The following is a 14,392-nucleotide window of genomic DNA, read 5'->3' on the forward strand; positions in this document are numbered from 1 at the left end:
GTGACAGGGAAAGGATAAAAAAAAAATACTCTCACATTGGGAAAGAAACCGATTATCTTCCTAACCGAAACATTAAATTTTCACCCATTTATCTTTCCTGAGACCCTTTTTTTTACACATTTTTTCGTCTTTCCTTCTTTTTTTCAGCTTCCTCTGTCTCTTTCCCTCCGCGACGAGAGAAGGACCTCCCTCCCACACGTCCGAGGGATGATCTATCTGGTCCTGTTTTTTGGTCGCTGCTACGTAAATAAGGAGGCGCAGCGTGGACTCCCAGACTACGGCGAGGCAGCGGCACCGGGTTCACCAATCACAGCTGGACGGTTTTTGCCGCTGCGGCCGCCTGTCAGCGCTGTGAGGGACGGTGAGGGAAGGGGGTGAGGGGTGACCGGCACGCCCTGTGTCTATTGGGTCATGTTGGGGGCGGGGGCTGCAAGAGGAGGGTGGAGGGGATAATATTGTACTGGACTCGAGGTCAGAAAGGAAAATATAACACGTTGGTCTGTTTATGGAGATTAAACGAGTTATAAAAAGTTGCTCCGCTTATTTCATCGCCACTTATTAGTTGTCCGTGACGGAAGAGGTTATTTTGTGTATGTACAGAAATATACATAACAGTTGTATGACATGTCGCTTCTCTAAATTCATCCTGCGATATCAATATAGGTTTTAGGAATTTATCCCTAACTTACATCAACCCCCAAAACAAACTGTAATACAAACAGGGTTCAGTATTCACCGGATTTGGCGTGTGATATTTTCATTCTTGTGTGCTAAAGTTTACAACCTCTGGATTGCGTCACCGGGCAATAAGTCCACAGGGAACACCCGAGCCGCCAAGCACGGATAAAGGCAATACTTAACAGCGCCGAATGAATCAAGGCCATAAACTGCTGCTGCTCCCGCCGTACCCAAACATTAAAGCACGCCAGCACTCATCACCAGGTGTAAGTACGAGCACTCCGCCACCCTGATGAACTGGGAACACACCAACCTTCCTCAGATCACTTACAACAGCGGCGAGTTTTTGTAGGTTGTTTCACTCATTATGGACTCACTGACTATCGAATGGAACACGAGTAAAAACCAGAGGAAGTATCAAGACGCAAGCCACTTTCTACCCCTTTTAGTCACTTTTTTTTTTCTTGCATCAAAACGGAGGCAGTATCAAGACCTGCAAGGGGACTGGCAAATAAGTGAGCTTTTTTTTTTTCATTTTATTTTCCTCTGGCCAGTTATCCCTTCTTATATATTAAAAAAAAAAAAAAAAAAGCCACTTTCTCTCCCTTTGTAACTTAGCATCTATTATTTTTCCTACATCAAAATAGAGACAGTATCAAGAGCTGTAAGGGGAATGGCAACTAAGTGGGGCTTATCCCGTCTTACATAAAAAAAAGACAAGCCACTTTCTCCCTCTTTGCCACTTAGCTTCTATCTTTCTCCCACATCAATTCAGGGACGAGCGCAGCAACAGACCTGAGGAAATAGGAAATCTTACCCAATGTTTTCGCAAGTAGAGAGCCGGAATTCTACAAAGCACTCTTGAGCTATCTAGACAAAAGACACCGGCCACTTTACCCACTCTTTGTCACCTAGCATGTATCTTTCTCCTACATCAAGGGACGAGCGCAGCAACAGAACTGAGGAAATAGGAAATCTTACCCAATGTTTTCGCAAGTAGAGAGGTAAAATTCCACAAAACACTCTTAAGCTATCTAGACAAAAGACACAGGCCACTTTACCCTCTCTTTGTCACCTAGCATGTATCTTTCTTCCTACATCAAGTCAGAGAGAAGAGAGGAAATAGGAAATTTTACCCAATATTTCCCTATGTAGAGAGATAGAATTCTACAAAACACATCAAAGCTATCTACACTCTCAACCTTAGAGTACGGGAGCAAATCACAAGATGCTATTTCCGTGTCTGCAGGTGAAGACAACGAAGAAATTGGGAGTTATGATACTGTTTAGGTTTTGAAATGTTAGGTAAGGTTAGGTTGGGCTAGGTTAGATTAGGTTAAGGTTAGGTTAGGTTTAGGTTAGGTTAGATTAGGTTAGGTTAAGTTAGGGTAAGTTAGGGTAAGTTAGGTTAGGATATGGTAGGTTAGGTTAGGGTAAGTCTGTCACTCACTCCTGTCAATACCACACGTCGCTCACCATCACTCGTCCAAAGACATACACGACTCACCTTGACATAGCGTGGTGGCCGCCAGGAGGAGGTATACCGTCCGCCACCTGGAGAGAAAAATTGGTGAGCAAAATACAGACAAATCAGGCAACATTGAAATAAATAATGCATAGATATAGATAGAAATTGATTCGTACTGAGGAAATTAAAAGCAAAGAAAAGACTGAGTGAAAATACAAACCAGTCAATTGATGTGAATAAATAAAAATAAACACAAATAAATTAATACAAAAATACACCATAACAACACAAATGGCACTTTTTCTCCTAACTTTGCTCTATACTATTCCTCCTCCTCCTCCTCCTCTTCCAACTCCTCTTCCTCCTCCTTCTCCTCCTCCTCCTCCTCCTACTCCTCCTCCTTACCATACTCCTCCTCCTTTTCGTACTCCTGATCCTCCTCCTAATCCTCCTCCTAGTCCTCTTCTTCCTCCTCTTCCTCCTCACCATCCTCTTCTTTTTCCTCTTCGTCTTCCTCTTCCTCCTCCTCCTCCTCGCCACTCACAAAGGGCAGCGTCATGACCAGCCTTCATGAGAGTTCAGTCGTCTTATTACACACACACACACACACACACACACACACACACACACACACACACACACACACACACACACACACACACACGCACACACACAACTAATCCTGGTTGATAATATTTCTCCCAAGGTTTGTACTGAAATGAGTCACCTTGCTCAGCTTACACCCACGTCCGCAGAATATTGACTAGAAAAAGGCAACCACCCACATTTCTCAAGGCTACATTCCATGGGTGGATGTCACATTTCTGACTGCTTCCTTCCTCCCTCCCTCCTAACTCCAGTCTCCTCAGTCTTCACTCCTCCTTCCTGTCCTTAACACCCTTCAGTACCGTGACGCGTTTCCATATTCATTTTCCTTACTATCTGGTGATTTTATACAGCTTCAGAAACTTATGTGGGGGTTAAAATAGTGAAGACTCTGTCCATTAACCTTTTAACCTCTATAGATCCTTCCTAAAATTGTCTAATCATACCCAAAAATCATGGTGAAAAATGATTCCCAGTACTGAAGGGGTTAACCTCCTAATCTTTATCGTTGCAGCAAGAATCGAGAATATAGCCACACAGAATTCTAGTACACATATTCTAACACACAGTCTTGCCCTGCCATCCCTGCCTCATCAATTCCCCGGCTCCAGTACACAAGAAATTCCTTCACAACGCCAATTCTCCATCATTACATTTTCATTTCATTACGTTTCTCAGTTTTTTTCTTCTTAGATTAGCATATTCAACCTGAACTCTATGCTGTATACCGGGCTGTCTACGAACAAACAGGCACAAACCAGGCTGGCGGAAAGCTGCCCTCCCTCAAGCACAGCATACCGTCACACCCGTATTCAGAAACGCTTTGCTCTCTCACCACGAGCCACAGAGATGATTAGCCGGGTTTTTAAGAGTGTTTTTACAATAATAATGTAGAAATTTTGTCACTGTCTAGAACCATAAAAAAAACACCTTAAAAACCCGTCTTAATTTAAATAAAGCATTTTGATATAAAGGAGGTGAAGCACAAGAGTGTTTGAGAATACAAGTTCCATTGCGACAGACTACACAGTGCAACAACTTCATTACAAAAAAAGGAAGGACAATACAATACAAGAATACAAGCCACTCATGACCGCACCCTCCTCGCCAGTGGTCCACGTGAGCCTGGCCACCATGCACTCCTGACCCTGCCACGCTCAAGGAATCCAATCAATCCATGAGAGAAGAGGCAGGGTCCCCGACTGTCCTCTTTCTCCGTCTGGTGTTCCCGAGGCCACACGGTCAGGCGGCCACACCTGTCACCTCCCCCGCGGCATTCACCTTTATTCGAAGAAATTATATACCTGAAAAATGTGCTCCAGCGGCAGAACGCTTGACCAAGAACTCCTTCCCGGCGGCTGGGCAGAGTTTTTCGTCTGTGGTGGCAGAAAACATTCATCAAAGCACCTCATAATCTGGAGCAGCCAATTTCCGAGCACCGTACTTAGCGGGAAAATGAGTAGCTGTCAGTTAATTGGGGATTTTAAGCCAGATCTGATAATCTCTGCTAATACCCGGGGCCATAAGTGATGGACTGTCTTGACGGATATTGATGCAAAGGGTGAATTATACGTATGCATCTCCCTCTCTCTCCCTCTCTCTCTCTCCTCTCCTCCTTCTTTCTCTCTAGCGAATACAGGACGCTCACCACCCACACATGCCCTCGGGACGCCAAAACCTGTCACTCCGGCGATCACAGACACTTTTTTCCCTGTTCTTCATCACATTTCCACACACATATTATAATCTCGCCTTCACAGACGGTGACGACAGGGCGCAAAATACACACTAGGCAATGCATACGTATTTCTTTTTCGAATCTGCCCATCACGCTAGGTTAGCAAAACATGGTAAGGGAATATTAGAGACAGAGACAGAGAGACAGAGACAGAGAGAGAGAGAGAGAGAGAGAGAGAGAGAGAATCGCGGCGAGGGAATACGAGAAGATTATTGAGGAGAGAAAATACATTGTCATAAAGAAGGAGAAATATTGGATGGGAGACGTAAGGGAACATGGAGGAAGGTGAGAGAGAGAGAGAGAGAGAGAGAGAGAGAGAGAGAGAGAGAGAGAGAGAGAGAGAGAGAGAGAGAGAGAGAGAGAGAGAGAGAGAGAGAGAGAGAGAGAGAGAGAGAGAGAGAGAGAGAGAGAGAGAGAGAGAGAGTTTGTGCCACAACTCCACTTACGTGGGGTTGTGGAACAAACTGATAGCCAGTGAACAAAACTGTGATCATTTTGACAGACTTGCAACACAAAAGTTCAAATGTACAGTTAACGAGTGGCTGATAAGCTACAGACAGCAGTGATATATATATAAGTAGACAGAGTGAGGCTTTAAAATAGGCAACATTAACTATGTAACCTTTAGTCTCCAAGTTGTCACTATAAGCTATGTAAGGTAGTGGTGACATACTCTGTAAATATGTTGTAAACTGTATAAATAAAAAAAGAGAGAGAGAGAGAGAGAGAGAGAGAGAGAGAGAGAGAGAAAATAACCTACGATGAGGGAAATGAGCCTTGCCTGTGTGTGTGTATGTGTGTGTGTGTGTGTGTGTGTGTGTATGTGTGTGTGTGTAGGTGTGCAGTAGGTGTGTATTTGTCCGTGTGTGTGTGGGTGTGTGCGCGCGCCCTCCATCGCCTCGTACAACAATTAGGACCATCCGTCACGTGCCGCCGCCCGATCGCGCCGCCCCCAGTGTTTTCGCTCTCGCTAATGATCTAATTAGTCCTCTAGCGATTGCCTCCTTTCCAAGTCTGCCTCGGAATTTAAATGGTGGACAGTACATTCGGCGAGGGGAAATTACCTGGCGATGTTGTGCTCCTGCTGTTCTCCCGAGGCTGCTGCTATTGTCTGTCTGTCCCGGCCCTCCCCTTCCCTCTTTTCCCCTCTCTTCCCCTCTCTTCCCCTCCCCACTCCTCTTCCCCCTTCAGCCCTCCTCCATTACTTTGCTCCACTCCGCCCTACTTCTTTCCCTCCACCGTCCACCTCCTCCCTCTCGCATTGCATCTCTTTTCTCTTTCTCCTCTCCTGTACGGTTTCTCCTCGTCCTCCTCCTCCTCCTCCTCCTCCTCCTCCTCCTCTTCCTTCTTTCCTACTCACTTTCACCTCTAATTCTTCTCCTTTGTTCCCCATATCCTTCATCTTTCATTCTTCAGTTCCCTTGCATCCTCCTCCTCCTCCTCCTCCTCCTCCTCCTCCTCCTCCTCCTCCTCCTTCTCTCACCACCCACCACCAAGTCTCTTCACAATCCTAAGGGCATCTTATTCCTTTTCTCCTTTCTTCTCTCTGACCTCTCCCTTCATTCCTCTTTTTACCTCGTCCTTTCCTCTCGTCCTCCCTTCCTACACACGCTCAGTCAGGTGACGCAGGGCAAAATGCACACAAGAAACGCAGAGGAAAGACGAAAACTTGGGAAGGGACCGAAGGGCATCGCAGCGGAGGTGTTCAGGAGAGTCATGATTACTGCGAAGGACACGGGAAGCTCCTCAAGGATTTATGGGGTTAAAAAACACACACACGTAGAGAGGAATCGAAAAGGATGTAGAGAGAGGAAATTGATCCAAAAGTAGAGGAAATTGAAGAACGAAGGGGTACAAATGGAAGGGAGAGAGAAAAAAAAAATCTCAAGATAAGAGGATGTTTTGCTTTATTTATCGACATAGTGTGGTGTTCTCATGTGGCTTATTTCCCTCCATTACTTGAATATACTGTAAATACTTCCTGTAGAGTAGTGAAAAGATGTGAATGAAAAAAATCAAGAAAAATGACTACCATACACCAGGTCCCGTCTCTGTGTTTGCAGTGTTTTTTTTTCCCTGGTATCAATTTGGTCTTAAGAGTGCACAGCGACAGGAAGACAGGGTGACTTTGTGGATACGTGCAATTTGTACAGTCCTTTAACAGTCCTGGAAAACACACCCTTTTTGACTGACCCCGCATCCTTCCCTCCTTATTACTGTTCTTCTTCTTCTGTTTGAGGGGAGTTGTATTGTAACAGCCATCCATATGATGCAATATTTCTTCTTCTTCGTCTTCTTCTTACTCTTACTCTTCTTTATCGTCTTTTTCTTCTTTTTTTTTCTTCTTCTTCTTCTTCTTCTTCTTCTTCTTCTTCTTCTTCTTCTTCTTCTTCTTATTCCTTCTTCTTCTTCTTCTTCTTCTTCTTCCTTCTTCTTCTTCTTCTTCTTCTTCTTCTTCTTCTTCTTCTTCTTCTTCTTCTTCTTCTTCTTCTTCTTCTTCTTCTTCTTCTTCTTCTTCTTCTTCTTCTTCTTCTTCTTCTTCTTCTTCTTCTTCTTCTTCTTCTTTGTATTCTTTACCATCCTCTTCATATGACCAACACAATATTTCTTTATTTTTTTTTTTTTCCTCTTCTTTCTCTCTTCTTCCCCTTTTTTCTCCTTCTGTACCTCCACTTTCTCATCCTTCTTTTTTTCCATTTTCTTCTTCTTTTTCATCACATTCTTCTTGTAAGTAAGCATGTTACAAAAAAAAAACATCCAAAAACTAATACATTTTAGTTTAATTTTTTTTCCTCCTATTTCCTCCTTTTTTCAATCTCCCTTTACTCCTCCTTCCTCTCCTTCTAATCATACACATTCCTGGCAACGTGAAGGATAAAAGCAATACTCCCGTAATTCAACTCCTTTTTGCCTTTATCCGCCTTCAGTCTCCCTCAAAAGACACAGAACACATCAATATATACACTTCTTGACGTACAGATTCTTCGATCACCCCAGAGAAGGGAGGCAGAAAGGAGAGAGTACGAGAAAGAGAGAGAGAGAGAGAGTCCAGGAACCACTTCACTATCTCCTCCTCATTCGTGCTTCCAATTCGGTACTTGGTGAGTAAATCTCCCTGACACTAATTTCTTTAAGTAGCTGCTACCCCGTCCTTCCCTAGAGCGGCTCCTCATCATATTTCCCTTACGACTTATGTGTTCTTGGTTGCCTAACTCAAGGACGGAGAGAGGAGGGAAAGGGAGAGGGAGAGAGAAAGAGAGGGTGGGAAAAAGTCCTTCGTGTTGTATTTCCTCATAACTCAGGAGTCAGCATGAGAGGGAGGAAGACGACGAAGAAGGAGGCGCAGGAGAAGGTATGAGAGAGGTTGAGGAAGGAGGTAATGGGAAGGGAGGAGGGAGAAAGAGGAGGAAATGAGGAGGAAGAGGAAGTGGATGAGGGGGAGATAGGGAACTGTGGATGTGTATCAGATCTCGTCTCTCTCTCTCTCTCTCTCTCTCTCTCTCTCTCTCTCTCTCTCTCTCTCTCTCTCTCTCTCTCTCTCTCTCTCTCTCTCTCGAAGAAGAAGAAGAAGAAGAAGAAGAAGAAGAAGAAGAAGAAGAAGAAGAAGAAGAAGAAGAAGAAGAAAGGAGGTAATGGAAAGGAGGAGGGAGAAAGGAGAGATGATGAGGAGGAATAGGAGGAAGAGGATGAGGGGGAGATAGGGAACTCTAGATGTGTATCAGATAGGCGTCTCTCTCTCTCTCTCTCTCTCTCTCTCTCTCTCTCTCTCTCTCTCTCTTGTATACGGAGCCAAAATTGTTAATCACATTAGCGTGTCGCGTCACCTTACGTCATCTAATTATCGTATGCATCATCTTTTATTACCGAATTTAATTTACCTAAAGTATTATGAGGCTCGCTGCTTCATAGATCGGAGGGCAACCAATTTTACCACGTCGGGGGAAGAAATGGCGGTCTGTCCTCCCTGTAAAACTAAACGGGGAGAAGAAAAATGTCCCAGAAATAAAAAAAAAAAAAAAAAAAAAAAGCAGAGGACTCGTGTTGTGGTGGTGGAGGTGGTGGTAGTGGTGGTGGTGGTGGTGGTGACGTGCGGAGAGACAGTCCTGCTTCTCCCTCATCGTAAGGGCGAAAAGGATTCCTACTTCTGCCGTGAGAGGGTGAAGAGGTGAGGGAGGGAGGGTTGGGAGGATCAGGAAAGGACGGGAAGACATGCTTGATGAGGCTGGGCGAGCAAAGAGTTGGGGGAAAGGGGATGCTAAGGGTGAGAGGGGGAAGGAGGAGGAGGGGAGGGAGGCGCGGCAGTATTTGATGCAGCGCTCTTAAGAACACGCAGATGGAGAAGAGAGATAACAAGATAATCATCGAGCCATCCATTACCGGGTCTCGCGTGTGGCTGCCTGACCCTCCCGCTGCCGCCCTCGCTGTCCATCCTGCCGGGGCGGGGGAGCATTGAACACACAGACACACACACACATACACACATACACATGCACAATACGGCCTGCCTTTCCTCTCTGCCTGCACAGAATCACACGCCGTTCATTTATAGATTTATTAATCCTTTCAGTACCAGGACGCGTTTCCATATTCATTGTGCTTATCATTTGGCGATTTTAAACAGCATCAGACACTCAAGTAGGGATCAAAATAGTGAAGACTCCGGACATAAATCTTCTGACCTGCATAAACTCGTCCTAATGTCAATAAAACCGTCAAATCATACCCAAAACACATGGTAAAAATGCGTCCCAAGTAGTGAAGGGGTTAAGTGACAAATGAACTCCACTCTGACCTCACCACTGAAACGAGGAACTGCTGACGGCGGCACTTAAAGACTCTGGAGTTTCTTTCCCTCTTGTATGTTATTATTTCTTCCCTCTCTCTCTCTCTCTCTCTCTCTCTCTCTCTCTCTCTCTCTCTCTCTCTCTCTCTCTCTCTCTCTCTCTCTCTCTCTCTCTCAGCGTAGCTCTCGAGACTCCAGTCCTTCAGGAGCCCATGTGTGTGGCGTGAGTCTTGTCTGTCCATCACACTCAAGGTAGTTACGTATTTCTTCTTTCCTTCTTTCCTTCCACTCCCTACTACTCTCCTTATTCTTCTCCTCCTACTCTCCTTCGCTTTCCTTCCTCCTTTCCTCCTCCTCTTCTTCTTCCTCCTCCTCCTCCTCCTCCTCCTCCTCCTCCTGTTTCTACACATCAGAGTATTATACATATGCAACTCTCGCTTGTGATGGTCTCGTAAAACTCATCGATAACACAAATATCCACAAAAAGAACAGAACACGGTCATCATCATAACTCCCAGCCGAGGCACGAGCTGGAGAAGGAGGAGGAGCAGGGGGAGGAGGAGGAGGAGGAGGAGGAGGAGAGAGGAGAGAGGAGAGAGAGAGGATAATAAAATGAGAAAAAATAAAAAGATGGAAAGAAAAGTACGAGGAGGATAAGACAAAAAACAGGTGGGAGTGAGAGAAACTAGGAAAAGAAGAGGAGGAGGAGGAGGAGGAGGAGGAGGAAGGAATAAGAGGAAGAAAATAAGATAAGAAAAATATAAAAAAAGGTGAAAAAAGTACGAGAAAAGATAAAGAGGAAAAAAGGAGTGAGTGCGAGAAACTAGGAGGAGAAGGAGGAGGAGGAGGAGGAGGAGGAGGAGGAGGAGGAGGAAAGGAGGATGGGAGGAGGTCCAGGTGTTGAGGGCGGCGGCGTGTGAAGGACATAAAGGAGGCCTGAGTGTGGCGCAGCGTTAAGGAAGGAACAAAAAATCAATACAACTCTAGAGACACACTATGGCAAAGCTCGCAGGAGTACACACACACACACACACACACACACACACACACACACACACACACACACACACACATAAGCAAGTAAAGAAGATTAATAAAGTTTAGAAATATCAATACCTACATTCTCTCTCTCTCTCTCTCTCTCTCTCTCTCTCTCTCTCTCTCTCTCTCTCTCTCTCTCTCTCTCTCTCATTTCCTGCCCCTTATCAAACATTCTCCGGCGTCATATGACCTTGGCTGTTGTGGCGCTTTATTCTAATCAAGCATTCTCGGCCACAGTCTTCACTATTTCAATCCCTCACATGAAGGTGTATAAAATCACCAAAATAGTAAACAGAATGAATATGGAAACGCGTCATGGTGCTGAAGGGGATTAAATCTTTAAGGTAACGGGAGAGGAACGGGGAGTAAAAGAAGGTATATGAAAGAGGAAAACGGAGAGTAAATTTATCCGTCTTTGTATACTCATTGTCTAAAAAGTATATTATAAAATTATCCCTATGAAAAGTTTTGATTGGAAGAAACAGGTAAGCATGTTCTACGCAGCGGCTGCCACGTATAGGCCTGATGGCTTCTTCTGCTTCACTGAATTACTTATGTTTGGGTAAGGAGTATTTGTCCTAAAACTCTCGCAAAGAATTAGTTACCCCAATCCATTTTCTATGAGTTAAACATCCCTTATTTAGTCTGTACATGTCACCAATGCCACACTGGCGCTAAGGAGTGGCTTGGACACTAACCGGGGACCATAAGAAGGGGGCGGGCAGATCTGTTAGAAGCTCTCCAAAAAAAGAAAAAAAAGAAAAAAGAAAACGGGGGGATGAGTTTGAGAGGAAATGTGGTGATGTACATTTGGAAATCTTTGGTATATGGAACAAGTCTTAAGTTTCCTATTCTCTTCTGCAGCTAAAGACTTAAGAAAAGATAAAAAAAAATCAAATAAGCCGGGGTTGCTTTGAAAGGAAAAGTGATATAAGTGTGGAAATCTTTGGTATATGGAACAAGTTTTAAGTTTCATATTCTCTTCTGCAGCCAAAGACTTAAGGTAAGATATGGTCTATTTATCCACATAGACTCGTACGTGCGTGTTGTGCTGCGGAATCGCTTCAGTATGGATAGCTGCTACACAAGAATGCTTTATCTCCACACCTGCTTATAAGGTCATGCATAACAAGAAAGGAACATCACCAAATAGCGGTGTGGAATGACGGAAAATGTTTAAAAGCAAAGGCACGGTGAGCACAAGGTATGAGAACGGATAACGCAAGCGAGAAGGAGGAGGAGGAGGAGGAGGAGGAGGAGGAGGAGCAGGATAGTAGCGGTAACTGAAACTGGGAGGGCGAGCGACGACAGGGCCAGAATGAAACAAGGAGAGGGAAAGCGGAGGTTAGGAAAGGGGAAGCGAGGGGAGGAGAGATAGGGACGAGGTAAGTGGCGAGGCAGCAAGCAGCTTTCACGTATCCTGGACGAGTGTGGGAAGTGCGAAGGAGGACTCTGATGGGGAGAGAAGGGCAGGAGAGCAGAAGGCAAGTCTAATGAAGGGAGTGGAGACATGTCCTCTGAAGGGAGACTGGAAAGGGGAAGCAAAGAGGAGGAAGGGAAGGGAATCACAGAGAGAAAAGTGTGAGGAGAAAACTAGAGGAGGGAGAGATGAGGGACCGGGCGGGGAGAGGATGGCATGTCAGCGCCGAATTTGTCGTGTGGTCCGTCAGTTGGAGGGCGCGCGGGCGTAACTCTGGATGTTTGGTTAATGGCGTCGCGGGGAGGCTGTGAGGGACGGGCGGTGAGGAGACCCGGCTGACTTAGGGCGAAGGCGCAGCAGAGGTAAGGCAGGGAAGGGAAGGAGGAATGAAGGGAGGCGAGGAGGGGGGTGAAGCTTGCACGGGAGGTATGGCAACAACTAACTGACGCAGTGGCCGAGCATGACAGAGAGGAAGAGCTCACATGCAGTCACAACTCCCCTGCACACACACACACACACATACACACACACACACACACACACACACACACACACACACACACACACACACACACACTCAGAAATAGATATATGATGCAGATTTTTCACGATAGAAATATTGGTCAAACAGCACGTTGGTCGGCAGCAGGCGGGGATAATACTGACCGCGGGGCCCCACACAGGAAGAAGTATGGATGTGTTGAAGACTGAATTTGTCCATTTTACTCCACGTTTCTGCACTTGTGTTGCTAAAGACTTAAACCTTCACAGGAAAATTCGTTGTGATGGCCTTGAAAAATACGCTTTGATATTTTTTCCATCCTCTCTCTCTCTCTCTCTCTCTCTCTCTCTCTCTCTCTCTCTCTCTCTCTCTCTCTCTCTCTCTCTCTCTCTCTCTCTCTCTCTCTCTCTCTCTCTCTCTCTCTCTCTCTCTCTCTCTCTCTCTCTCTCTCTCTCTCTCTCTCTCTCTCTCTCTCTCTCTCTCTCTCTCTCTCTCTCTCTCTCTCTCTCTCTCTCTCTCTCTCTCGCCACACAGCCCTCCCCACGCCTCGTAAAGATGTGGCCACTCTGATTTGTGTGTCCAAGCGGCGGATCACAGTGCTCTGATGAACACCTCTTTTTGTCTCTTGTCCCTCTGTAATATGAACCGTGCCAATTTGATACCTGCCGGCTGTTATTAGCTGTGCAGTGTGCACGTCTGACAAACTACCAAGGCGTCGGGTTATCTCAGACCATTACAGGTGTTGGCAGGTAGGGCGAGGGGGCGACGCGGGATTTACCAAAGCAAGCGAAAGGAAGAGTGTACGAGATGACTCTTGACTGACCTACATTTGTCCTTTCTCTTACTGCGTGGCACTATCACACTAAACCTCCAGGAGAAGCAGGCGGAGTGAAAGAGAGACAGGATATGTGTCATGTGTACGTCGAGGGACTTCAGTATATGTCACAACAAGGAGAAGGAAAATGTAAGATGATATGAACGACAGCGAGCGTTAATATAGTTAGTCCCTTTCCCAAGATGTAAGAAGCTTTGTTATGAGTAATAGCGGATGCTGTATAAATTGTTGCCTGTATCATAGGGAAAAAAACAGCCAGGCACACAAAGACGACCATACTCATGGGAACAACCATGCAGCGGACGGACGAGACACCGACAAAGTGACGTGATTCATCAGTGACTCAAGTAAGGAGTGACAGAGGACGGTGGCCGATGATCAAAAATGGATATAACTGGAGCTGTACATTACAACAAACAAGAGGAAACTATTACTCATCCACACCAACCCAGCCCCCTTCCTCTCCCCCCCAACACACACACTAAGGGAAGAGAAGGAAAAGCGCCGTAGTAATGCACATCTATTAGCATAAAACCGGAGAGAACTGAATGTCTACGTAGTCGCGCGGTGGCATTAGTTTTGTTGAGGAGATCAGTAACACTCACCGCGGGCTGCGTAAACAAATTAATAACATCTGCTATAGTTCCGACATTCCTGGAGTCTTTAAGAACACCCGGCCCACGAGCAAGAGGAAGAGAGGGAGGAAGGAAACAAGAGAAGAGAAGACTTGGGGGAGAAAGAAGGAGAGAATGCAAACTGAAGAGAAGGAGGAGGAAGGAGGAGAAGGCATAGAGTATTGGGTAGAGGAGAAAAGGTAGACAAAAAAGGTCAAGAAATACAAAAAGAATGGAATGAATGCTGGGTAAATAATATTAAGGAGGAAGTGGGAAGAAGGAAGAGAGCGAAGAGAGAAAAGTGAAAAGTTAGAGATAGTAAGAAGGACGAAGAGAAGAAGGGATAAGGAGGTGTAAAGGGAATGAAGGAGGAGAGAAAAGAGGATGAGGAATGAAAAGATGAAGGAATAAGGAGAAGGCGTAAAAGGGAAAGACGGAGGAGGGTAAAGGAGCCAAAGGTACATGACACACGCCTACCCATCCCATCTCTCGTCTTTAGATTCAAACCCACACCGCTGGGACACCTCTGTAACATCTATACAACGCCTTAGCCCTGACCAGTCACCAATGAAGAAGTTGTGAAAATGCTAAGGAAAAAATAAATATCCTGCTATTTATATTCAGTTTCCCTATACGCTTTCATTACACAAACACGCTCTGATATAATGCCTCACTGTGCCTTATTATTCGTGAATCTGCAAGGTGAT

General features: G+C 45.4%; 1 long non-coding RNA gene across 1 annotated transcript in view; it reads right to left on the reverse strand.

The window, feature by feature from the left end:
* Nucleotides 1-14,392, reverse strand: part of LOC123516927 — a 119,577-nt gene that overhangs the window by 60,418 nt on the left and 44,767 nt on the right. The window contains exon 3 of the long non-coding RNA XR_006678341.1: nt 2,186-2,232. This is a non-coding gene — a long non-coding RNA (uncharacterized LOC123516927). The remainder of the gene's footprint in view (nt 1-2,185; nt 2,233-14,392) is intronic.

This window comes from Portunus trituberculatus, chromosome 41 (assembly GCF_017591435.1).
Source record: "Portunus trituberculatus isolate SZX2019 chromosome 41, ASM1759143v1, whole genome shotgun sequence".
NCBI lineage: Eukaryota > Metazoa > Arthropoda > Malacostraca > Decapoda > Portunidae > Portunus > Portunus trituberculatus.